The following is a 26,549-nucleotide window of genomic DNA, read 5'->3' as shown; positions in this document are numbered from 1 at the left end:
CACGCTCCTAAATTTCTCCCTCCACCAACCCACTCCTCCTTCCACCCTCCCTCCAAATACCCTGGATTCGCCCATGCCCCTTCCCTTATACTTCCCAAGCCCCCCTCCCGCCTCTTCCTCGTTTGCAGCGCCGACTGCAGGGGTGCGCATCGGTCGGTGGACTTAGCGTGGACAGTTCTCCCTCCTCTCTCGATCCGGAGCTATTGTAGTTTTAATCCTTTTTCGAGAGGGTATTTAAATTTTTCTCTGTAACTTGTTTGGGCTCGCTCCTGTGTGTTTATCACGTTTATATTGCTTGTTTGCCTGCGTTTGCATGCTCACTGTTTTATTTAGCTAGGGGGTGAACGAATGTTCCAATGGCTCTAATTGATTCAGACGACGAAAGCATTTTGAACGCTAATGCTAATTTGTTCAATGCAGTGTAAAGTAAGTTTAATGGATGGCGCTTATAGAAGTTAGAAACAGTGATGCAAGGAACATATACTTATTAAACGGTCAATTTTTTTCAAAATGATCTTCAAGCATCAAAGGTGAGCAATTGCCTGTGTAAGACTAAAAGAGGAAGGCCGCTAATTTTCAGTTAGTAAATATTTTTACTGAGCGACGTGTGCATGAATAAAAGTGTTTTTTATATCGATTATTGGATTGGAAAAATTTAGAATATTCGCAAAATTCAAAAAACCAAAAGTTAAGAAATATCAATCATTTTAATAAGGCAAACATCATTCAAGCATTCATAATTCGAAAGTTTATTGTTTAAAGATATGTTAATAAAGGCGCGTCGTTTGGTTTTCTTCAGCATTTCTCTGTATTTTATACATAGAGTACGTGGAGATTGCTTGACACATGTCATTAATAGGGACCAAAGGCTCATGTAGCATTAAATCTACAACATTACTGACAGCTATTGAGCTCTTTTCAGTATTTTATCCTAACATTATGTTAAAATAATTATGTATACCTAATTTAACAAAGCTTTACAAAAATTTCAGTATGCGGTGGAGGTCTTTGTATGTATTGTGCGCGACGTTTCCCGATATTAGAGCCAAAGACAGCGTGACAGAAAGGTATTTTACGTTTTCGTGATCGCTTATGTGAACTATGCCGCATTTGTGTAAGGAAATCGGAGAGGCCATGAAGTAAATGAGAGTGACTTCTTAAAATAAAGCCATAGATAGAGTATTCGATCTTTCACGGTGGGGTTATAGGTTCACATGCAGGATGATTCGTTTGGGCGTGATTAAAATCTTAGCAGGGTAAATGTCTGGTTTTTAGAGCTTTTGGGAAACCTTATGATGGCCCACGGAAAGGTATTTAGGTCCCTTGCCCATAAACACCTTAATTTCTAGAAATTAGCTCTACACTTATATTTAATCTTTACTTGCATTTGCAAAATTGAGGTATTCACATCATTAAGCGAGCAATATCATGTAATCGTCTTTGCCCTATGAAACTACGAGTAATAAATGTTTTTTTCGTACGGAAACCGGATGCCCACCTATAATTTCCACCAACCGAAATAATTAAGTGAGTGTTTGATAGAGATGATATTTAAATCATCGTAATAAATTAAAACTAATGGAAAATTGAAGACGTTATCAATTAGTCTAAGGACGAGAATGGCATGCCAAGAATATAGATGATTCTAATTTAGATAATTGTAAAGAAGAGTTTTAATTTTAGCTGTTCTTTACGACTGTATAGTATATTTATGCCTTTAACTGGAGCACCCTAAAATGTAAAAGCACAAGCACTGCAGCTAGAAAGACAGCCTCAATTACAAAACACCTTCAAAAAAACATTATGAGAAAACGAAATCGAAAAAAAAATAATTTAATATAGTATTTACAAAATTTTCATATTTTTCCTGTGACTCATCGCCCTCGAGGAGTACCTTAATTCTTTCTTTTCACACTTCCATTCTATCACCGGTGAGACAACAAAAGCGAATAAACCGTCACTTATTCCCTCCCATTTCATTTTTCAAACCCTAAAGAGAAATGGAAACACACACCATAATTGTTTACCAAACTTATGAGCATGTATAGGCATTGTAAAGATAAAATAACTCCTCTGAGGCCTTCAATTGAGATTCATAAACTGTGGCGCAATTAATGTAAGTGAGGGTAAACAGACACTCAGGATAAGAGCGTAAAAGCCCACAAAACAGGTTTTATTGGTAAAAATAAAGTAGCGCATGACCTGTGATGGAAACCGAGGAATTGAGTGAGCAAAGAAATAAAAGACGAGTGGAATACGAGAAGGGAGGAAAGGGATGAAAAATAAAATAACTCCTTTCATGGAGAGAGGCAAAAGGTGAACACAAAAAAGAGGGAGAGAGAAAAAATAATACATTTCTGGGCCCTGTGGCTGCGAAATACGGGTGCAGGCAAGGAGGGGTTGAAATGAGAAAGAGAGATTGGCCCGTAAAACAACCGGGGTCTGAAAGTGACCAACCCCATTGCACTTAAGGTACCTACCGAGGGGACTGGATGAAGTAGGGGAGAGGATGGAAAAAAATATTTCTGAGACGAACGGAAGCTGGGTCGAGAGGAGAATCGAGGAGGCGGAGGAGGTGCGGGGGAGAGGCGGGGAGGACGGCGAGGAGAGGGATGGAATATGCCACACGGAGGAGTAGACAAGGCGAGGGCTGATACACAGTGGGTTGTGACAAGAGAGGAGGGAAGGGAGGGTCTGTGGGGGGAGCGAAGATAAGGAAAGGGACGGATGGATCTCCATCCTTTTTCTTCCGCAGAGAGGGAGGGATAAAAAGAGAGGCTCCGAATGCGACATGGGGAGATGAAAGAAGCAAGAATATGTGGTGCCTTCATCTTAAAAACCAAGCAGTGAAGATAGGTTTAAGGCTGTTCGTTTGGGTTCCTGATTCCATAAGCCTACAATAAATTAAATAAACGAGGATGGGGATAAAAAATATAACTTAGATAGTACTATCAGTACTTTACACGCACCTAGAATATAAGTCTACCAACTGAAGAACGTGTTCAGATTCGGGTGACGGTTTCCATACGATAAGGCTTTGTTTACATCGCCACAGTTTCTTTGCCAATCAAGTTTTTCTACCAATTACTAAGCTTATTTTTTTTCTCTACCATTGCTTATTTTATCGCCCATCGGGTTTAGCGAATTTTCCTGGAATTACATGTTTAAAATATTTCAATTATCTCATTTAAAATTACTGGACGACTTATTACACATTACGTTATGAGCAAGGAAAATAAAAATTGTAAATATTATAATATTGATGCTAATTTATTTGCAATAAAAATTTAATTTTATCAATAACTATACATGGAGATCCAAGTTTCAGGAAAAATCATTTCTAATGTCAATAATGTGGGATTAAGTTTCGAAAATAAAACGCGGAATATGATGCTAAAAAAAATAAAATTCAAATAAGCGGAGAAAAGCTGAGGATTAACATGGGAGTTGAGGAAAGAATATGTGGAATTCGTAGAAAAATCGTCAGAGAATGGCATAGGCCCGCTTCAAGCCGTGAAGTTGTTGTGCGAAAGGGAGAAAAGAAAAGGAGGGCAATGGAATAGGAGGAGGAGCGAGGGTAAAACTGGAATGTAAGAAAGGGAGGAGAGTTACCGAGTAAGACCTATAGAGGAACATGATTATGAAAAAGGAATTTAGAGGTCAAAGTAAAGAGCAGGAGAAAGAGCGTTTAGGTGGTCAAAGTAGTCGTGGAACGGGGTGCAGGAGGATACGGAGGTGGAAGTGGGAGAAAACAGATGAAGAGGGAAACGCGGAATAAGGGAAGTGGGTGGGCGGTAGAGAGGTTGGTGGTAGTGGGGAAGAGAGGTGGAGCGTACGCGGGAATAGGGGAGGTGAGTTGGGTGGCAGTGTGGAGTGGGAGAGCGTTACAGAGAATTGATTGGAGCCGTGGGAGGAAAAGTGGAGGTAGTGAAGGCGGAAGAGGAAAGAAAGAAACTTCAGTAGGGCAGGGGGAGTTTTAATTTATTCATGCGTTTGCTCCTTTGTCTGAGGACGGGGGTTGCACACGTATCTTGCTGACAGATGCTTACCTTGCCCGTTCATTTTTTTAGTTTTCCCTTCCACCCTCACCTGACCCTTTCGTACGCGAGAATTCATTCGCCGGCATTTCCCCCCACCACCTTTTCACTCTCCGAGTGGAAAGGCATTATTATTTCTTTTTCTGGCTCTCCAGAAAGCCCTTTTCTTTTTTGGCGGGAGTAATGAGTACGGCCGCTTTCATCCGGTTTAGGCAGCGGGTGACTTGCCTTTTGTTTTAACGAACTGCGGCGGACGAATTAAATTGAAACACGGATTTCAGTGATGAGCGGCAGTTGAAATGTCGATCTGAGCTTTTCTACAGGCAATAAGTTGACCCTGCGTATTTTTCGGCGAATTCTTTGAACGCGGCCCGTCGCAATTCCCCATGTCTAAATTGACAGTGAATGGCGGCGTCGACATCACAAAGGCCTATTGTTCCTTTTTTGTTTCCATGTGGGAAATTCTGTCATGCGCAAGTAAACTGTTGATTTCTCCGAAGACTGATTGTAAACATGACTATAAAATGAGCCACAATCGTAAGAGAATAGGCACCGCTTTTCATGAACACGCTGTTTTGAGGACTATAGAAAACTATTTAGATACGGAGACGTTTTTTTGAATAACTTCGCAATTGGTCCCTCAGCTTGGCAACCTAGAAAAAATAACACAATTTTTGATCCCTGAAAACTGAGCTAAAATCCATTTGATGCCTCTGGACACTTTGTGGGACCAAAGATGGATGTCTTTCCTGTTTATTATAAGTGGAACCACGGACGATACAGGATAAAAATGACTCATGGAGATTGAATTTGTATCACACGACGAATAGATTAGTTACAGCTGAACTCCGCGGGCACATACAGGTAGAATAAGCACAGCCTCAAACCCGAGAGTGAGGTTGGCTTTTATGCATATGGTTTTCATGTAATGATATTTTCTTTACATCACCACAGTTTTTCAGATTTGACTTATGAGGATAGATTAGTTTCAAGAACTGAAATAGGATGGAATTAAACTCAATTCTCATTCAATCTCATGTCATATGCAGATAACAGTGATTCGTAAACTAGTGATTCTCACAGGAAAGTCAACCGTAGCCATGTCAATCCTAGTAAGAATATAAAAGTATTAAGTATTAGAATTACTTTAAATATCATGAAAACGATAAAAAATACGTCATTATTGAGAGTTTTGGATTAACATGTATCCCGATCACAGCTGAAGATCAATTATTATATTTATTATAAATTAATTATTATAACTTTGCCACCTTAGGTCTGCCTCCCTTTACCTCAGAAAATTCCCGTTTTACCTTGGCACTCAGCGAATTCGATTTTATTTCTACAATATTGAATATTCAGGAAAACTTAATTTCCTTTTCGTAAAGGCCCAAGTTCGAATCCAAGAGACGCTTTAACATTTCCATTAGTTTATAAGCATATTTAATTTTCCAGAGCACAAGGATAATTTCTTTCATTTATTGAATTTCTTAGATAATATCCGATTTACCTAGTTTCTTTACTTTATTCAACGGTTCTACTCTATCGCAGTACATACGTGACAAGTTCAATCATGTCAAAAGAATATACAGTTATCATTAAAAATACAGGATATTTCTTGCTCACTTCGTTTCATTTGTCACCGACGGTTCAATGACTACTAAAATTAAGCTGCAAATGTCAACAAAATATCGTAATTCACTTCCTTCTCTCTTTTTTTCTAGCTCTATGATATTTCCTCGTCTTCTTAAACGGAAATAGTAATTCATTCCCTAATAGGAAAATTAAATCAATTTTCATTCTAATTTTAATTGGTTCTTATTCTATTCAGCTTCTGGCGTATTTTATTAGGGGTTGAAAACGTTCAATTGTGTCTATGCCTGGGCCCACTCGAGTGGTTATGTGGAGATGGGAGGTCAGTTGACTCTCCACTTATTCCCATAGCCAATACGGGAAGGTACCTTCTATTGGATCTCAACAACAATAGCCATCCCTGCTACTAAACCTGCCTTCATTCCGGTACTTAAATGCCTCGAAGAACGATAGTTTGACGGGAATATTCTACCCTTCTCAATCGTAGCGTTTTGAAAGGTTTTCACTGCTACAATCGATATGCTAATACAGGTTATAGCACGTTTTATAGCGTTTCATACTGATATATTTTATAAGCAAATAATGATTGGCAAGAGAATTCGTATTTTGATCTCCAGCCGTATAATAAAAAAGAATTGCACGTTAAAATTCATGAGCTTTTTCTTCGCTATAAGTATCACCTCTGTGTATTTAAAACCACAACCCTCCATTAACGATAATGAGATTTTATTAAGCGGTTAAAAAAATTGCTTGGCATTGAAAATTATGATAATGGGGAATTAAATCAAGAGTTAATGACTTTAAACATGCATCAGAGGGTGAGTTACGGAAAAAATAATGAAAAATACAGAATACGTAATTATACACCCAGCCTATTCGGTGAAAGTACGCTAGGAACCGTTATTTTTCCACTAGAAGCAATAAACACCCTAACCAGACCCTATATTGTATATTCACAACATGCAACTTCAAACTGAACCACTTTTATATGGCAAAGGGAAATATTTTTTTTCATTAAGTTCATTCCATGTCCTAACACCATAGAAATAAAACAATTTTAGGTAAAATAGAAAATCTTTACTGGAAAAGGTATGTGCACAATAACTAAAATAGAACAAAGAAATTGATGTTAGATATGACAATTAATGAAAATTCCAATATGTTTCAAAAGATTAAAAGAGGTGAACTTAGAATACAGAGGAGGAGAGAAAACTAAACTGGTGTCAACTCCAAAAGTATTTTTCTCTCCATTTCACTGGTCCGGAGATGACGTGAACAGTCACGTTGGCCTAGCGGGGCATTTCAGATCTGAAACGAAGAATTTTTTTTCAACAAAAACTAAGTCATAACTTTATGAAAAGGGGTCAAGTGGAACCGCTGAGAAGATTGGAAACAGACTGTGCAAGGATTCCATTAGAGCATGGTACGGAAGAGAAGGGCCCGAAGTGTTCGGAAACGGTACGTCTCGGAATGAACGGCTGAGTGCCACTCAAGAGGCGGAGAAAGAGTGAGCATCTAACGATTGGCGTTTTCTCCCTCGACGTCTCTACTCTACGTAAATGCAAAATCGTGCACAGTGGAGCAGTTCTAATTAGCTATGAATGAAGAGAGAGGGAACTGATGAAGGTCGAAGAGCGATAAATGTTTGGTAAGAGAAGTGCTGAGGAGAAAAAACGGGATAGGATTTGGCAAAACCACGAACTTGGACGAATAACAAGTATAATAGAAAATACATTAGAAAATAAATTTAAAATAACCAAAAAATGGTTACTCCGGACACTGAGAGAATAGGATTTAGTAATGCTGGATATCGATCTCGAACCAATTAAGATATAGTGAGAAGAGCAAGAAAGGGAAGAGAAGCCTACCTCCAGCTGTCAGGCCACGTTCACTATAAATACCAGGAGGTCACGTTGCACGAAACCCTCTTAAAACATTCAGACTTAGACCGGGGGCATCCAGCATGAATGTTATGGCTGGGAATACCCTTCGCCGTCCAATCCCCTCGTGCCATTTAGAATGAAATAGGCAAGAGCAGGAGGGAATTTTTATCTAGGGAAGCAATACATACTATATTAAAATGGGGAAAAGGCAGAAGATATAAGAGCCTATTTCAGATTTGTTAAAAGGGGTAGCAAGTGAACGCCTGATAACTCTCTTGAGCGAAAAGTAAAAAAAAACCATAAACAAACTCTGAACAAATAGAATTATCTACGTTTTACAACGTAATCAATACATTTCTAAATAAATACTCTATTAAACTTAAATACAAAACTTTTGGCACATATTTCCAGGTATTGAATCGGCTCTATACACTTGGAGAGAAATAACACTGGAAAGAATTTCAGAGTTTAAGAGGACGCCTCGGTAGCTTAAGTGGCTAAAGCACTTGACCGGATATTGAGGGATCTTGGTTCGAATCCCAGTCAAGGCGAATGAATTTTACACTCTAAAATTGTTGCATTGGAAGGAACACTGGAAAGAGTAGATACTAAAACAGGTAAAAAAGATCTTGAGATAGGTTTTCATGATGCAAAACTACGATCTAATACGACCTGTACCAATATACAAGCGGAAACAGCACTCAAAGTAAAAAAATTAGTTTTTAGTAGTAATACATTGCCCATTCAAAGGAAGAAGCGTCAATCACAAGTCTGAGGGGAAGAGAATAGAAAAAAAGAGAAGCTTCTACAAAAAACGATGCCTTTTATGACTAGCAAAAACGGATAATCCCAAAACTTAAAATGATATCAAAGAGGATTGGAAGGGGAGAAACCAAGTGGGAGCACAAGAACAGAGGCTACGGCCGAATTACAACTTTAGGTGGAGGGGAAAATTAAGTGGACGGAGAAGGAGAAGATGTGAAACGTAAAGATCAGGAATATGAACGAGGAGTAGAGAGAAATAAACGGAGATAAAAGATGCTGATGAAATATAAATTGAAACGCGGGAGCAGGAATGAACAAATCGAAGCAGTGGAAGTGTGAACGAAGGAATAAATAAATAGAAAAAGGAGGAAATGAACAAGAAAACTGCACAAGGGAAGAAGGATAAAAATGGAGTAGAAGACTCCTGAGGTAGCGTAGCGACATTCCCCGCGCAATGGCCGCCATGCTCTCATGCCAGCAGAGGCATGGGATACCATCAATTTTTAACGCACCTTTCCCTACCGTACGCACTGCCACCCTCCCTCCCTCCCGTCTACTCCTCCCCCCCTACGCCACCTCTCACTCTTCTTGGATATTTCATGCCCTCCGTGGTCCTCTGGCCGTGCCCTTCCTACACTCACTCCACGGTTCCCCACCTTTCTCCCCCTCGAACTCCTCCTCCCCTCTGGAGTCCCACATCCTCCCTCTAGGCCTTCCGGATACAAACTGCCACTCTCCCGGATTCAGTTCCAGTCGTATAAATATTCTCCTCGAAACCCTCCACTCTCTATCTCCCTCTCTCTTTCACTCTCCCTCAACCTCCCTTCTCTCTTCCCCCACCTCCCTCCACTGCCTCTACACTCCTCCACCACTCCCCATTTCCCTCAAAACCCTTGCGCGAAGTATTCCCGAGTAGCATACTTCACTCGCACTCTATTTTCATTTCACATCCCTCCCGCTCTCTCTCTCTCTCGCCTCACCGTCCCACCCCTTCCCCCCTCATCTCTTCCTATCCATATCTATTTCCCTTCCCCTTTACCCAATTCCCCATTCAAGCCTCCCCGTGCAGAGCGAGAATTTTTCACTCTCCATCCCCCGTCCCCTCTCCCACCTTCCCACCCATCCTCTCGCCTCCTTTTCTCGAAGAGCGAAAATCCACCACTTCATCCGCCTCGTCCTCCATCTCTCAAATATTCGATATACACGCATAAGCGTGCATATTTTTGTCCGACGAAACTCACCTTCAGTCAATTTCCCTCGCATCTCTCCATCCCTTCTTCCGCCTTCTTCCCTCGCCTCCCGACTCCAAATTCCGTTCCGTTTTCCATTTTTCTCCTAACACACCCCTTTCTGCCTCAGCAAATTCTCACTCATCCTCCGCCCCTTCATTCCTCTCTCATCCTCCTCTCATTAAAATCTCCCTATCCACAAATTACCGCTTTCCTTGGCCTCCTGGCGTCTCGAGGTGCCACCCATATGTCCCTCCTCGCGACGCTTACCTACGCCCTCCTCGCGGCCCCTTCCACCTCCCTCCGACCCCGTCACCTTCCACTCTTGCATCTTCTGCAGTCCTCCCCTCCAACTTCTTGTTTCCAGGCTCCCCTCCCCGCACTGCATCTGCGACGTGATTGACTTCCAATCGCCTCCTCTCCTCAGCTTTTATCTTTTTCCGACTTTGCATTCAGCCGCTATATGGCGTCACGGCCAAACCCCTTTGCATCCAATCCAATATCCATTACAACACGTCCTTCCTCCCTTCGCCCCTTTTCTCTTCCTCTCGCCGCTTTCCCTCTCTGATCTCTTCCCCTCTCTCGTCGTGCCTTTGTGCCAGATGATTAATGTAGGGAGTAATACCCACTCGACAGGTATTTCTGCCATTTCCCCTCCGGAAAGTGACGTCATGGGGTCCGTGACGAGCGACGGAGGTTTATATTTCTAGTTCGTCAAATTTCCGATGGCGTCGCCCTCGTAAATTAAACCCATCCAAAGCTCAGGAAATACATCCAACGGCGATATATTCGCAAAAGTTTTATTGCTAATTTTTATGGTATTCCTTGACGTCTACAAAGAACCTTCTCCACTGACTCTTTCGTGAGAATATGATAGCTATTTTATTAGCTTATTAGGCGAACTACGTGCGACCGGTCATTTATTGACATTCAAAATAAGGAATTTTTTATCGTGTAGACAACTGTGGAAACTCTAGATTAATGGATCTGAGAACCCATGGAACGATGAATATTACAAGGACGGTCTCACAAATAGAGGAAAAAAGTGGAATACTTGAAGAGCATTCTGTTTCAGATGAAGCAAAAAAGAGACTTTATAATAAAACTGACCAGTAAAGGAATTTAACTCTAGGTAATTTTAAATAAGTTCGAAGGTGGACTGGGCAAATTACGTTTTCCAAAGGAAACTGGAATTCATCACAAGGAAAGAATAATGATACACGCTTTATGTGCTAACGGTAGTGATGAAATGACGAACATGGAAAATATGTCAATACGAAGAGAGGCTAAGGACAATTATTGTTTTCATTCCTTTTTAAAATTCACATTTCGAAGGCATAAATGATATATGCAAAAATCGAAGTCAATTTACCGGTGTGTAAATAAAAGAACACTGGAAATGTTTTAATTGCATTAAAGTATATAGTATACGCTAGCATGAGTAAGAAGTTTAAATCAAATTAGGTAAAATCATCAACGATAAAAATACGGAATAGCAAGCCAACAAACATATACATCTTCAAATTATATTTTTCGAAGAATACGATAGAAATGAAACATTATTATGTGGAAAACTACACAACACGATCAGGGATGCATTGCAAAAAGCACAACACATAAGAGAAAGGAAGTATGAAGTAATGAATATTGGCATAGAGCAGAATAATATTTTTTTGAGGGTTGCATAAATCCATTCGATGGATGTATTGCCGACGACAATACCTTATTTAGAGTTTTTATCCACCATCAGTGCAGTCATCGGTGGTCATAGGACAATCTTAACTAATAAGCAAATTAATGGAACTTTCAGCATGCCTCCACACAGACTGTAGATACCTGCCTATATTTATTAAAAATGACTATCCCGGGTTATCCCAACCACGACCATTACATACTTAGCATATGCAGCGATTCAGGTTACGGTGTTATTGAAACAGATTTCCAACAAATAACGTCTCTGTCAAAATCCAAGACCCGGAAAACTCGACTAAATATTATAAACTAATTTCACAGCCGATCAGTCCTCATAACTTTAAGTCTCGATGAATCCTATCTCTTCGTCATTTGGTCCTCTGATGAAATAAGGAAGTTTTCAATGCGATAAATCAAGCAATTACGGAACTACTTGGCATTCACCTCTTAAGAAAAGGAGAGAGGCTCTGGAGGAGAAGCTCTCCCCCAGGATCTACTCCCGCTCTCCGTGTTTCTTTCCCTTTCTCTCTTTCTCAGTTGCCGAGAACGCAGGGAATATGGACAGGTTATCCGACTGCCTCCATTTAATCTCGTTTTCCAAGAGCTTTCCTGCATAATTCCCATTAATTAAAGAATATCCGATATTCAAATATGGTCGTCATAAAGACGCTTTCATCCTTTGGCAGCGAAATCGGGGAGTGGAGCACTATAATGATCGCCAAACCCGGCGTGAAGCGAGCGTGAGGAGTAGGTTTGGAGAAAAGAAGACGGGGGTGAGCGTCGGGCGGGATGGAAGGACGAGATAGGGAGGGGGACGCTGGAGGGGAAAATGACAACGCCTCGTTATCACGCTCAGATAGTTCCTTCATTCGATCCGAAAAAAATCAGTTTGAGGACATCCATTGCGAGGGAAACAAGGAGTGAGGGTGGGAGGAAGGCGGGGAGGTGAGAGATCTGAGAAAAAAATATCAGAAGGAGACGAAGGAAAATAAGATTTTGATAAATTAAGTCGGCTTAATCCGTGCCTAATCACATTCCCGCCCTCACTCTTCATAACGGGACGTGGAGCACAAGCTTTATTCAATAATCCCCAACACTATGAAATCCCCCCTTCTCCAGCCTCCGCCTCACCCCATTCTCTCACCTTTACTTCCCTCCACCCCACCCTCTTCCATCACTTACTCCCCTCGCCATATTAAAAGCCCTTTTGCAGCCACCCATTCCATCCGAAAAAGGGATTCGGAACTACGAGAGCGTAGAGAATATTGGGGATAAGCAGATGTATACGTGATGAAAAGGTAGAGGTAGCGAGCAGGGAGGGGAAGGAAAATTTGAAACCCTTCGGCCTTTAATTCGCCCTTTTAGAGGTCCCACCACTGCCACCATCCTACCGACAATACACTTTTAACCCTCGCTCGGAGCCAATCCGTAATATACAATAGACACCCCTTTACCCTTTGATGCTGCGAAGCACGCTACGGGAATACATGTCAATTTATAAGTACATACATACATATGTATGTCCGCATGCGGTTTGAGTTGGGTAGCAAGAGAAGGGGCTGAAAGTTCCTGGGGCCAAAGGGAGAAGAAGGGGCGTCTCGTTCTCCGAGGCATCGCAGTAAATTGGGGTGGAAAGGTCCCCTGTTGGATACCGAGTTTTGACTCTCTATGCACGTGAAGTCGCGAAGGGCATGATCGGGCCGGGGACCTAGTAGCGACGGGGGTCTTTTGTGCACCCCCCGTCGAGGCCAACGCCACCCCCATCCTTGAATATCAGAATATCAGCTCTTTTAAAAGCCCTCGTGAGCTCATAAAACCCCAGAGACGAGGGGAGAGCGTGGGAGAAGTAGGTGGAATAAGCGCTCGCACTAAGTGATGCACGAACGTAATCGCGTATACGAGAACCGCTCGAATGACGGCGGCGTGAATAAGCACCCGTGCACACAGGGGGTGGAGGGAGGAAAAGAGTGGAGACCTCGGGATCCAGGGTGTGTGGTCCCGGCGGATTTGGGAGCCGAATCCACGTGCACGCCGGAAAGCCACCGGATAAAGGCGATAATCGCTCACGAAACCGACGACGCACGACAGTTATCGGCTGCCTGCGGTGAACGAGTCGGCGGATTTTTGCCAAAGGAAACTCAGCGGAATAAAATGTGTAAGCATGCGAAAAAATTGCTAAAAAATTCCAGCTCCCATGAAGAAGATGCCCCGATGAAGGGTACGAAAATAAAACTACCAGAAAACCGAGACGACAGAACTTCTCGAACAACCCGAGGATTTTCGATGGATGGAAATATTTTTGGGATGAAAACGGTCTTTATTGACATTTGAGAGTACATCTCGTGGTAAAGTGATCGATGAGGTAAGGTAAGAGAAAGATGAGAAAGACGGTTTTCGTATGAAAAATGTGCAAAAGCTCCAAAACATGTATAATTGAGAGGAAAGGAAATGTGGCGGATGACAGGGCGAAGGAGAACGAGGAGAAGAAATGGAATGGAAGAAATTCGGAGTGGGGTGGCTCAGAAGGATGGGACGGAGGGAAGAGATCAAAAGGAAGAGGTGGAGGAGGTAGACACAGAAAGAGGCGGAATGAGAGAGAAAGAGTTGGATGACGGTGTGGCAAAAAAAACTCTTCCCTCTCTTTCTCCCGCACAAGACATTTTTTTCGCTTCGCCAAGCCTCGCGGGAGCGTATCAAAATTTTAGAAGCAATTTGAAGCGGAAAAACGGATGGAAGAGAGGTTTTTTTCCGGGGCGCGTAGGAGGGATGCGAGGGCGGGGAAAGAGAGCGATCGGGGAAGGGGAAGGCGGAAAAAGGGGCGAAGGTTGAGAGAGCGAAAGGCGGCACGCGAAGGAGTTGTAGAAGGTAGTAACGGTTGGGCGAGGGGAGTGAGTGGGAGAGCGAAACAGAGGGAATGAACGCGTGGAGAGGACGTGGGATTGGGTGCAGGGCGGTTGGCAGCGGAGGGAGAAGGCGGTCGGGAGAAGCGGCGGCTTTGGCAACGGCGAGGGAAGGGGACGTGTGTGCGTGCGTGGAGGAAAGGGGCGCGGGCGGGTGGGCGAAAAAGGGAGTGCGGGAGATGAGCAAGACGGAGGAAGGGGGTAGAGGGAGAACGGTAAGAAGGCAGGTGAGGGAAGGGCTTTTGGAGTGCGCGGCAAACCCTGGATCGAAGGACACTCACATACCCGAGTCCCTCCTCCTCCCTCCATCTGCCTCAACCCCCCCCCCGTCCGAATCGGAGGAGAGGAGAGAGTAGTGAAGAAGAGGGTAGGATTCGGGAGGGTTGGAGGATCTGATGGGGGAGGGAGGGATCTGTAGCAGAGTGAGAGAGGAGGAATTGGAGGAGAAAGGAGTGGAGGAGAGAAAGGCGCTAGGAGATTGGAAAGTGCCGAGGTGGAGGAAGTGAAATGGGGCAAGGAGAAGGGAGGGGGTTCTAGGCCCATAAAAAAATTGGAACCCGTCGGGACTTTGAACTATAATGAGTTAAGAGCAGCAAAAATAAAGATCTGAGGGAATAACGGAGTGAGGCGAGAGAAAAACACTAACGAAAGAGGGAAGGAAATAAAAAAGTGACATACTATTACTCAGATACGGAGAAATCCATAGTGCAAACTAACAGCACCTGCTTCAAACAACAACCCGGAATAGAGACTTGTATTTTTACTTATTGTTAATTTTTGAGCAATTAAAGCAAGTGTTGAAAAATAAACATAAAAACAAAGAAACGCAAAAAATAGGGAGCATGTCAACAAAACAAGGAGATAGTGAGCCATTGGCAGGGATTTTAGCTTATTTTCAACGTAAAAGAAGGTGGAAAGACCTAGAAATGCGAATGAAACAAGCCAAATATGATTTTGTACCTTGATGATGATGATGTGGATGGGAAGTAAGGTAAAAAATTTAGTTAAAATGAAAGAATAAAGGTAACGACTTTTCAAGGAGGCTTATCAGAAATCAATATTGTTATTGATGCGATATGTAGAGAATGACTGGGGAATAAAGAATGTAAGGTAGTGGAAAGGCATAATCCTATTTCACTTGATAGGGTATGGGGCGCTTGGCGTGTACCTTGAGGGAACCGCACTGTTTGCGATTTGAGAGTAGCAATGGAGAGAGAGCTAACGGTCTTTGAGGAGAGACGAAGGAAAGTTCGGGGGAGGGGGATTTTTAGAGAACTGAAACAGGAATCAGAGAAAGAGACGGAAAGGGAGAGAGGGGGTGAGACATGCTGACGGAAATGGCAAAGGAAAATGGCGGACGGACTCGGAAAGCAAAGTCAAAACAGCCGGCGAAATGTTTGGGAGAGAAGGGGTGAAGCTTGAAGGGGTAAGTAAAAAGGGAGGGTTTGGGTGCCTACGTATAAAAGTGGCAGCGGCGCAGTTCTCTTCGGTACACGAGAATGGTGTAGGAGATCGAGTGGCACGATGAAGATAAAGAGTTTTCCACCCGGGGAACGGGGCCGGACTACCTTGCGGGTGGGAGGAGTGAGAGCCGACCGCTTGTAAGCACGGCAAGGAAGTGAGTGGATATGGGAAAGGAGAGAGAGAGCAGGAATGAAAGGAAATGAATGAAACCGCTCCCAGTTCGATGTAAAGAGAGTGCATTCGAGGTCAAAGATGGCAGGAGTATCAGTACATTTCGCATAAACCTCCCTTCTAAAATTTTCATATTTGTTCTTTTTAATTTTAATTTCCTCGTTTATTTATTTCTGTCAATTTCACCTTTCCCTTCTTCTCCACACCATTATTTTAAAAACCTCCAATCTAACCCTACTGAAATCTACGAAACTTAGAAATACATCCTGATTGTATTATATATTCCTCTCTATTGGTTACGTCATTTCTGCTACGGTATGACGTAACCCTATTCCCTTTCTGGATTCAAACTGATCTTCTCCTAAGAAATCATTTACCCTGCTCTCTATCCTCTTATTGATGACCCTGAAAACAAATTTCCCTGATTGCGACATCAAATTTATTATTCTGTGGTCCTAACACATGGCTGCCTTTCCCTTTTTTGGAAGAGGATCAGACGAAACTAACATGAAGAAATCTCCGATCAATTTACTCTCTCATAAATGATACAAATCAGTCCAGAACAATTCTTCCGCCCACTTTTTCCGAAATCTTTTTAGAAGTTTTGCGGGAATGTTGTCTACCCCCTCGATCTTAGTCAATTTGAATTACCTCAATGCCCTTCTCTCTCGCCATCGCGCAAGCCTGGAACTTAGCTATCCTCATCTATATCAGATACTCTTTCTATATCTAAGCTCGCTGGACTGCCATCGCTGCCATATAGTTACTCTTTGTATTCCTTCCATCCATCTCGAATCTTCACTTCTTTCAATAAAACTTTTTTCGACCTATCTTTTATAACTTTTCTTCTTACTTTATGACAAAACTTTCACCTTTCATAAGAGCGCTCTAATTTCACCTTTCCTTCGTAAGTATTTATTTATAACTATATAACTGTAACTATAAATACATATACACATATTTATATATTTAAATATTTATTTAATAACATTGCGTCACATACCATACCTCTTTTGCTCTATTTTTTCCATCTTGGTTCATTCAACTATTTATTCTTCCTTCTTCCTAACTCTGCGTTTACATACGAGCCCTTAAGTTTCCTTCACTCGTCTAAATGTATGATCATTTCACCTGTAATTTATGATGAGCTGTGATTGTCTTATTTAGTGTAATCATAATTGTTTTGCTGCTTTTGACCCACCTCCCTGTCTCCACCCATAATTTCCTCTAAGGCGTGCTGATCCTCTTTTCTTTCAATGTTTTTACATTCCATTTCTTATACCGTGTATTCCGTTTAATATTTTTAAATTGGACGTTACAGTTCATTTTTACTAAATTATTAACTGAATCTTCATTAGAGCCGAGAAACTATTAGAGTTAATCACGCTCTTCCTATTTCTATGCCTTAACAATAATACAATCTTTATGAATCTCCAGGTATTTTTCATACATACCTACGCCTGGTGTGGTGTCTAAACCTAGTGTTTGTTATGATTAACCCTTATCATTGCAGCACTCAAGTTGCTTTCCCCCCGCGGTCATTCCTCGTACATGAAACGTAGTCTCATATCTCACTGCGATCTCTTCCTTCACCTACCATAACGCTACGTAATGCATATGGGATTCGTTAACGTAATTGTCATGTTTTAGTCAATCTTAATTTTAGCGACTACAAATTAAAATATTTTACATATTTTCAAAAAAAGATTTTTTTTAAACTGCCCTAATAGTGAACGTTAGGTGTTACATTAAATAGTAGCCATCACATGTGAACTTATGAGGTCGGGTACCAGATGATTCTTTGTTGAATTTTCTATTGACGATTTACAAATATATGAACTACCGAATCAATAAGGATTGAATGAGACAGTACTCAGTCTCTAGAGGCTTCTTCGCATTGAAAATATCGACGATAGCCTTTGCTCATAATTACGACTTGGCGTACACCTTTGAGTGACGCAAGCGCCGTTCAATAGATGAAGAGGACGAAGATTTAATGGAAATGTCTTATTCATGTCACAAACAAGCAATCACCAATATTGAACTGATCAAATATTTATGTATTGCGTAAATTATTCAGATAAATGTCGTCAAAAACACCAGAAATCATTAGTGAATAACAAACGCTTGAAAAGAACATCTAGATGTTAAATCTCTATAAAACAAAGGAATATGAATTAATACAATTGCGTGCAAAAAATGGTCACTACTTGCAACAGAATATTTAAGTAACGAAACGAAGCAAGTGTCGGAATTTGAGCTTTCGAAGGATTAAAAAAAAACAGAAAATAAAAGCAAGTGGACTGAAAGAGGAGAGAGGGAAGGGAAAGAAAAAAACAGCCATGACATGAACAAAACGAGGGAAAGGGCAAGGAAGAGAGAGGAAAAATGCGAAGTGGAGGTGGAGTTTCATGGAGTAGTGGAGAGAGAGAGAGTGTATGGGGGTGGGGAACGAAGCAGGTAAGCTTGGTGTGGTGGTGAGGGTAAAAAAAGAGAGACGGTAGCGAAGCGGGTGGGATGGGAGAAGGTTTGGGGTCAAAGGGAGGGCAGAGCACCATTAAAAATCGCGAATCCGAAATGGAGAGATATGGGTGAGGAGTGGGGATGGCAGAGGGGTAAAAATATGAAGGATGATGAGAGCGGAGGAGCTGGGGGGATGGGGTTGGGTATTCGAGGAGCGCGGCTGGAGGAAAACGATGCAAAGTGATCTTTCCTTACCCTTGAGGGAGCAAAGAACGGAAGAAGTAAATCTTGGGGATGGATCAAAATGAGTTGGCTAGTTAGGGAGTGAGTGGGGAGGAAGACTGTGTGAGATAGCTGGTGTTGGGTTGGTGAGGGGTATTCAGATGAGTGAATGAGGTTTTTTTTATCAAGTGGCTAAAAAGATATAGAAGAGCCTAGATTTTTCCCGCTGCTCTTTTTCATAAGGAAAAGGATGACTATGTGAAGAAAGGCTTAGGATGGAATGAGAGGAGCCAGGGGAAGGATTCGTTTCAAGAAATGCTTGAAGGAGGAGATGGAAAATAAGTAAAGGAGATATGCCGGAAAAGGGTCGATCCGGGTTATTGGGAAAGTATGCTGGAAGAGGGGCAGAGGTGATGAAAGAGAAGAGTAATAGAGGGTGGGGGAAAAGAGGAAGAAGAGAAATTGAGGCGAAGGGGAAAATGTATAGCGGGCAAATAAGTATATTTTGAGTCAAGAGCGCAGCTTGGGACGATAGAAGAACGATAATAAAATGAATGAAGAAGAGAGCAGGGAAGAATTGAGTGGGATCGTCCTATGCCGGTTGCCTAAGGTCTTGAAGTTTTTGGTATGACTATGCTTATCACTCGAACTCTTCATAGCAGACGCGTTAGCCAGAGGAAATCAAAAGAATACTATATAAAATAATTATTATAATTCTCTTACATAAACTAATCGTTTTAAGTCATACTGTGGTTATTCTCATTTACAGTAAAGTAGCGTCCGTAGTAAACAAATGCGCAACATGTGATCTAAGAACCAAGCACATTACATTAGCTTTACAGAAAATTGGAAATGTACAATGAATGCACCCTGTAAGGTATTACAATATGATTCTAATGCCTTAAAGATCTGGTAAAATTATCAAAGTATGTCGTCATTTCATTAATAAGCGTTCATAAATATGTTTTAATTAATATTAATGCATCAAACAACTCAAATACACCAACAAGTCGGTGACAAAGTATACACATATACATGTGTATATATATATATATATATATATATATATATATATATATATATATATATATATTTATACATATATACATATACACTCACAATAACCTTTTATCTTTTGACCCCTTTCGTAATAAGTATTATGGGTGGATGGATGCCGTTGCTTCCTCTATTCGTAATTACCACAATGGCTATTCTTATTTCCTTATCATAATGAAGATCATTAATCCCTCAGGAATAGTAATCAAAGAGAAGGAGAGAATAACTTCATTTATGTGGATTTATTACTGGTTCATTTTCACAAGATAACTTTCTCAGGGCTTTATAAAGAAAACCGATTGAGACACCCCATAGGTATTCTCTTTTTGGTCTCCAGGAAAAACAAGATTTATCAAATGCCATTCACGTAAAATTTTCTGGGTCCCCTTAGTTTCATTAATTGGAGTACAATCCGTTCTAATAAAATAAAACTGAGCATCGAATTTGTGAGAGTTGAACACTTACCATTTCTACGGAGAAGCTTGAGAGTACGATGGCGATGGATAAGCTTGAGAGGAATTGTCCTTGATCTGGAATAGAAAGGAAAACAATTAGTACCTTTAGGAGCTTAACCAAAAGTATTTAAAACTTCTTTCTACTAAAGATAAAGTGATAAGAAAATAATTGATTAGTCAATATCTAGTAATAGAGATGAAAAATTTCGTTTTGTCACATCTCCCAAAATTTTAACTACTGTTGCAAAATCTTATCGAACATTGAGCACGATCACGTATTTCCCAAAACGAAATAAAAAAAATCATGTGAATCACATTTTATGCAAGCTTGGACTACCTAGCGATCAATATAAAAGATTGAACCAACAACGGTCAATTACGAGTATATGTTCCAAATTAACCAACTCTTAAAGTGCAACCACATAAGTAGCTAAACTTTGAATAAGGCCAAGCGGATTTGCTCGAACGATTATTAGCGTTTGGCGAGGAACAAGATTGTTCCGTTGGGTCAATTCCATGGTGAATCCATCAAAAGATAGGAAATGGGGAACGAGGAAAGGGAAGGGGGATCCAAAGATAAGAGAATCACTCGAGCAGTTTGTGTGCGCTGTCCACGGGAAAGCACGGGGCAAGCAAGGGTCTTAAAGCGCCGTATTGCTGAAGAATCGGGGTTTTTGCCTCCCTCTCTCTCCTCCCTCCTTTCCTCTCCTGCCCGAAGCCTCATTTCCTCGATCCGAATCGACGGCTGTATGTGCAAAAGGGGGGAGAGGCATCCGAGGGCTGTGGGTAAGAGAGTAAGAGAGGCCAAGGAGCGGACGAAGACAGGAAAGGGAGAGGGAGAAGGAGAGGCGCGTGTATGTATGCATGTGTGTGTGCATATATATATATATATATATATATATATATATATATATATATATATGTACATATGGGTGTATATATAAATGTGTGCGTGAGTGTATATATAGATAGGGAGAGAGACAGAGTTGTGTGTGAGAATAAGAGAGAGCGGGAGAGTTGAGTTGGAAGCTAGGGGGGAAGGGGAAGAGAGATTGTTCCAGGGCCCTTTTCTGCGGAGAAACCCAGCCAACCGGTGAGCTAGATGAGGAGAAGGGACAAAAGTAAGTGAAGTAACCGAGAAGTGGGCGGATGGTGGCGGCAGGGGAAGGGGTTGGAAAAGAACGGCAGGTGAGTGGGCGGGGTGGTTAAGGGTACGGGATGGAAAGGGGGTGAGATTGAATTGCAGTATCGGGGTAGGAGAGAAATGAGAGAGGGAAAGAAAGGTAAAAAAAGGAGAAAGAAGGAGGTGGAGGGATCCGTGAAAGAAACCTGTCCGGAGGAGCCGAAATAAAAGGAAAAGCAGAAGAGTCGCGCTTTTCTCGGAAGTGCAAAAACATTGAGGGGGAACCACTCCGATTAGGAAGGAGATTTTTCTCTCCGCCAAGCAATGGCGCGTAATTAGATTGAAAGATCGGTGGAAAATGATTTCACTTAATTGACGGTCCGCCAGACAATTTCTCTTGATTAAATAAATTACAATCCCGTAAAAACAGAAAATTTCGTGGCTATATTTCACATTCGCACTACATAGCTAACGATCAAAGCTATTGTGTAATTTTATAAATAAGCTAAAAGTTAATGTTTTTAATTTCTGTAATGTTTCTTTGCCAAAACAATTTTTAGCTTCATTAAATTTAAAACTATAAAACTTTCTTTCCCAAATAACACTACTTAAAATTTCAAATAATATTTTATAAACTTAGAAATAATGATCAGGGCCTCGGCCCTTCCTTTCCTCCCTCCTCTTCCCATCCCTCCTTTCAATATATATATATATGTGTATATATATATATATATATATATATATATATATTATATATATATATATATATTATATATATTATATATATATATACATATATATATTATATATAATTATAATATATATATATATATATATATATATATGGTCGCACCCAAAAGTGGTAGGACTGATTTTCTCTGGCGCGAAAGGAGCGGTGGAGGGGGGCCTACCTGGCAGGGTAAGGTGGAGGGGGCTCTTAGCAGCAGACCAATACCAACCTCAGTCGCCTGCGGGCTGTCGTTGAGTGAGGACACCGTTTTTAGTGAAGCAAGTTTTTTGTCCGTGTCGAAATACAAAATGAATCTGAATTTAGAGCAACGTTATTCCGTGACTTTTGTGCGAAACTCGGGAAGACGGCAACTTAGACCCTCGATATGATCAAGCAGGCTTATGGGGACACTGTTTTAAGCCGTTCCACAGTATTTGACTGGCATACGTTGTTTAAAGAGGGTAGGGAGCTCTTTGAAGACGACCATCGCTCCGGACGGCCGTCGACGGCAAGAACCGACAGGAATGTGGACAGTAGTGAGGACACTGTTGAACACAGACCGACGCTTAACCAGTGAAGAAATTGCAGACCAGTTGAGTCTATCTGCATCCAACGTCCAACACATTATTTCACAGGATCTGGCCATGCGCAAGGCGTGCGCCAAGATGGTGCCGAAAATTCGACCAACAGGCAACGCGTGTGCGCATTTCCGAAGAAGTGTTAGCCAATTTGCACCGAGATGAAAATTGTTTTAATATTTAATAAATATATTGATTTTCCATAACTTTGAACCGATAATTGCTGGAGAGTTCTTAAAAATCAATCTTGGCTTCATGTTAGATACCTTGCAAATTTTATCAAATGTCTTTGCAAAATAAATATATTCAAAGTATTTATAAAACAAAATTACCCATATGGAGGTCGGATTGAGAGGTGAGGATTGAGCCAATCCAGTGCTAAATCCTATGGCGAGTAAAGGTCACATATCAAGGTAGTGGGACCAGTTCGTGGTAACTGAATGATTAGCCTGGATGAAGTTGAGGGTTCCCAGAGACGTTCCCAGAAATCAAACGGAAAGGCCCAGGCCCAACTCACTGCACCTCTACATCCCTACCGTATCGTAATGAAACCGATTGTACTGCGAGCTTCATGATTTGTTATCAGCACCTGAATTAGAAAACATTTCCAGACAATGTGCGATACTTCAAAACTCTCATGAGCATTTAAGTTGAGGTACGTAGTTAAATTTTCATCACTAAATAAACTATTTGGACGTCATATTTCTTCAAATTTTCATTATATCTAAGTACGAATATTTTTCTACTACAGCTAGGTTGTTGTGAAAGAGAAAGCTGAAAATATGTGCTCAAATCTTTCACAATTCGCGTAGGTGAATTTTAAAGAGCATCTCTTTCTTCCCCGAGTTTTATAAGACCTAAAAATGAATCAATTGTATTAAAGATATAATCCACCTTAAATATGATTCTTAAAAAAACCTGCAACATGGCCCTTTTTTTGATCACAGAATTTTCTTAACTTTACGAACAAAAAAATGCTAAATTTATATCATAATAGCGGTTATTCATCTGCAAAAAGTTGAATGCGTGGCAGTTCTTTTTAATCGATCTCTTTTCAATGCTTGGCCACATTTTGTATGCTCCATTTCGTAAGTAAAGCCTCCGTGATGTGCGCCTGAATTTTCAGTGAAGGTTAATAAGGGGAAAGAATCTATACTGATTTTTTTCCTTTGCATCCCGAAGGGAAATATCGCACATCACCACTACTTATCATTTTAATGCTAGACATATTTGTGCTCCTTAAATAATTCAACCCAAGGCTTTCAACGACATACCAAAAGACGTGAGTGACGCACGGTGCTTTCAGATATGTATCGCCGTAATCAATGCCGCCGCAAAGAGTAAATGGGCATCTTACATATATAGGGAAAGGAGGCAAATGATAGAATAGTGAAGAAAGTAACATAAAAATATGAGGAACAAAGCAGGAGGGAATGAGCTTTTTTTTAGAAAATACGTGAGCGGAAAGTTCATGCGACAAGAAGGGGTCGTAAAGATGGGAGAGTGCGAGAGAGATTTCGTGAAACAAGACAAAGAGGCGAGAAAGGTAAAGAAAGAGGGAGGCGATAGATGGAGAAGGGGGCGGGCAGGGATATTGGCGAGGACGAATTGCGGCGGCCCGGCGAGGAGATCTCGATAAATCGGAACAGATGCCGTGGATGGCGGTGAGGGGAGAAGGAAATAGAAAATTGTTACGGGAGTGAATGAGACATAAAACCACCATAAGAAAACGTCAAATAAACGACGCCGCCGCCAAGAGGAAAAGAGGCTCCTTTGCTCTCCCGCCTCACGATTCCCAAAAGGGACTTTTTCGCTCTCAGCCCTCTCCCCCTCGTCCTTCTCCTCCTCTTCCACTCTTTTCAAACTCTACGCCCCCTCGTCCCTCCTCTCGTCGACCCCCCGGGCCTTCCACCTCTCTCCCGCCACTCAAATTGCCCACGATATCGTTACTCCTCACATTCCCCTCCCACTCCCGTCCAATCCTCCTTTCCCTTATCCCCTACCCCACACCAACTCCACCAAGTCCCTAACTCACCTTTCCCATTCCCTGTGCTCTCCATTTCTTCTTTCCGCCCTCGAAACAATCGACCAACACCGCCACGGAGAGAGTCCACCCAAGTTTTCCACCCCTGAGGGCATCTTACGGAATTGTTTCCAGGCACTCAAAAAGAGGGAGAGAGGGAGAGGGAACGAAAGGGAGATGGCGCGGGAGGGATGAGGCAGTGTTGGAGGAGCAGAGACGGCCGGTGGTGGTGGAAGTGGCGAGGTAAACAAGGGAGAAAGGTAAATCCGCGGAAGAGGAATTATAATACGGACAGGAGGTGAAGGGACTGGAGTGAGGGAGAGGATGGGATGGAAGGGACGTGGGGGGGGGGAGGAATAAAACAGGCAGCATATTGAAGGGAAAACGAGAAGCCCAACCCCATGGTATGTCCGTGAACGGGCGCGCGTCCCTGATAGTGGAAGGCTGCTAGTTCCTGCTAGCATGTGGTCGGACGTGCGTGTGTATGCGCCCGCCGGGCAGCGGGCAAATATCGCCGCTGTCTCTGGACGGAAAATTTGTGGTTATTTCCATCTGGAAAGCTCGGATGGAGATATAGAGGGGGAGTGACAAGGGAGAGTGAGCAGTTTTTGAGGTAAGCAACGGGGGAAACAACGGCTTCATCGCTTCGCCAGAGTCCAGCATAACCCTCCCAGAACCCCTCAACGGTAACCGCGTAAACGAAGGGCGATTTTCGTATTCTAACCTTCGCTGGCGTTCGTCCTCCTCCTTCGCTACCCTCCTGTCTTCTTCCCTCATTCTAACTATTACACGCTCTCCCATTTCCTTTTCCTTTCCTCTTCCAATTACTCTCGCTCCGCACCTAGCCCTGCGTCCACTCACCCCTCTTTCGAAAACTCTTCCCTCGCCCCTGAAACCACTCTCCTAGCACGTCCCAGCAAACAATATTTCTACGTTTATGGAGCAATTACGTGTGATTCCCGGGGCTCACAGCATCCTTTTATTACGACTCGCAACTGTTTTGCTGCATGGAGGAGGTGGAGGGAGATTTGGGTTGGGGGGGGGATGAAGGAAGAAGAGACAGGAAAAATCATTTCGCAGCCAGTCTCCTCATTTTTTAAGAGTTTTTCTTTCCTTTGTTATTTTTTGGAATGATGTTTGCTCTGTTTCGGTTGTTGGCTTTGCCTGTTTTCATGTTGTCTCTATTGTTTATACACGCTCTATGCAAGGTACATTCGGTAATTTTCCGCCTCGTCATATCCAAATGAAAAGAATAAATGGAATTTCCACAAGCGCGCGCGCTCCAGATTTGCGTATCGTCCGAATGCATTTCAATGTTCTCATGCAGAATGAATTTTGCTTCCATCCCGCCTTTTTCTTTTTGATACTGGGCAGTAAACACTGGTGCAATATATATTTGAGTGATCTGCTATTTTGCGATTCCAAATAGCTGTGAAATATAACAAACACTGAAATTTAGCATTTTTTTCAGTGGAGGTAATAAAGATGGATACATTTGTCAAAACCAAAGAGAAAAATACGCATATAATGCTTTGGATGCATTCAAACGTATTTTTAAAACGCTTCACCCGAGATATCTTATCTTTTCTTACATTACTTAAGTGGCACGCCGAGTTTTAACTTAACGGCGTTAATTAATCTTATGTGCCAAAATTGATTATTACTAATTATGTGTTTTTAATACCACAGATTTCTAATTGCTCATCGTATTCCTGAGAATAATTAATTGTCTCCTTTGCTTACCAATGATTCTTAAAAATCTATCCTTTTAACTGATATTTCACTGTTGTTGCATTACTTGTTAATTTGTTGGCGAAGAAAAATAATGGGAGTCGTATTGCCGGAATGAATATCCAACGAAGAGTTTAATAAAAGTTAGAAAAGATAAACTTCTGATTAATGCGATTAAAAGAAGAAAACAAAAGTTCCCCGAACATATTTGGAAACCATAAGAGTTTGCCAGAGTTTTTATATTAAATAGAAGAAAAATAATTTCAGGCCAGGCAAAAAGGTAAGAAGTTGGAGAAAAAATCTAGAAGATTGTTAACCTATCCATCAAGTCATCCTAATGTGTTTTACTAATAATGACAATATTGATTAAATTATTTAAATTGATATCAACAGCAAACATTTCGAATTTAGTATGTCACATACTGTCTGCATAA

General features: G+C 41.6%; 1 long non-coding RNA gene across 1 annotated transcript in view; it reads right to left on the bottom strand.

Moving 5' to 3' along the window:
- The window catches only part of LOC139690893 (uncharacterized), a 245,026-nt gene that overhangs the window by 99,873 nt on the left and 118,604 nt on the right, over positions 1-26,549 (bottom strand). The window contains exon 2 of the long non-coding RNA XR_011701523.1: positions 19,941-20,005. This is a non-coding gene — a long non-coding RNA (uncharacterized lncRNA). The remainder of the gene's footprint in view (positions 1-19,940; positions 20,006-26,549) is intronic.

This window comes from Hetaerina americana, unplaced genomic scaffold, assembly GCF_022747635.1.
Source record: "Hetaerina americana unplaced genomic scaffold, ioHetAmer1.1.p SCAF_3, whole genome shotgun sequence".
NCBI classification, from domain to species: domain Eukaryota; kingdom Metazoa; phylum Arthropoda; class Insecta; order Odonata; family Calopterygidae; genus Hetaerina; species Hetaerina americana.
This window is presented reverse-complemented; position numbering and strand designations above follow the sequence as displayed.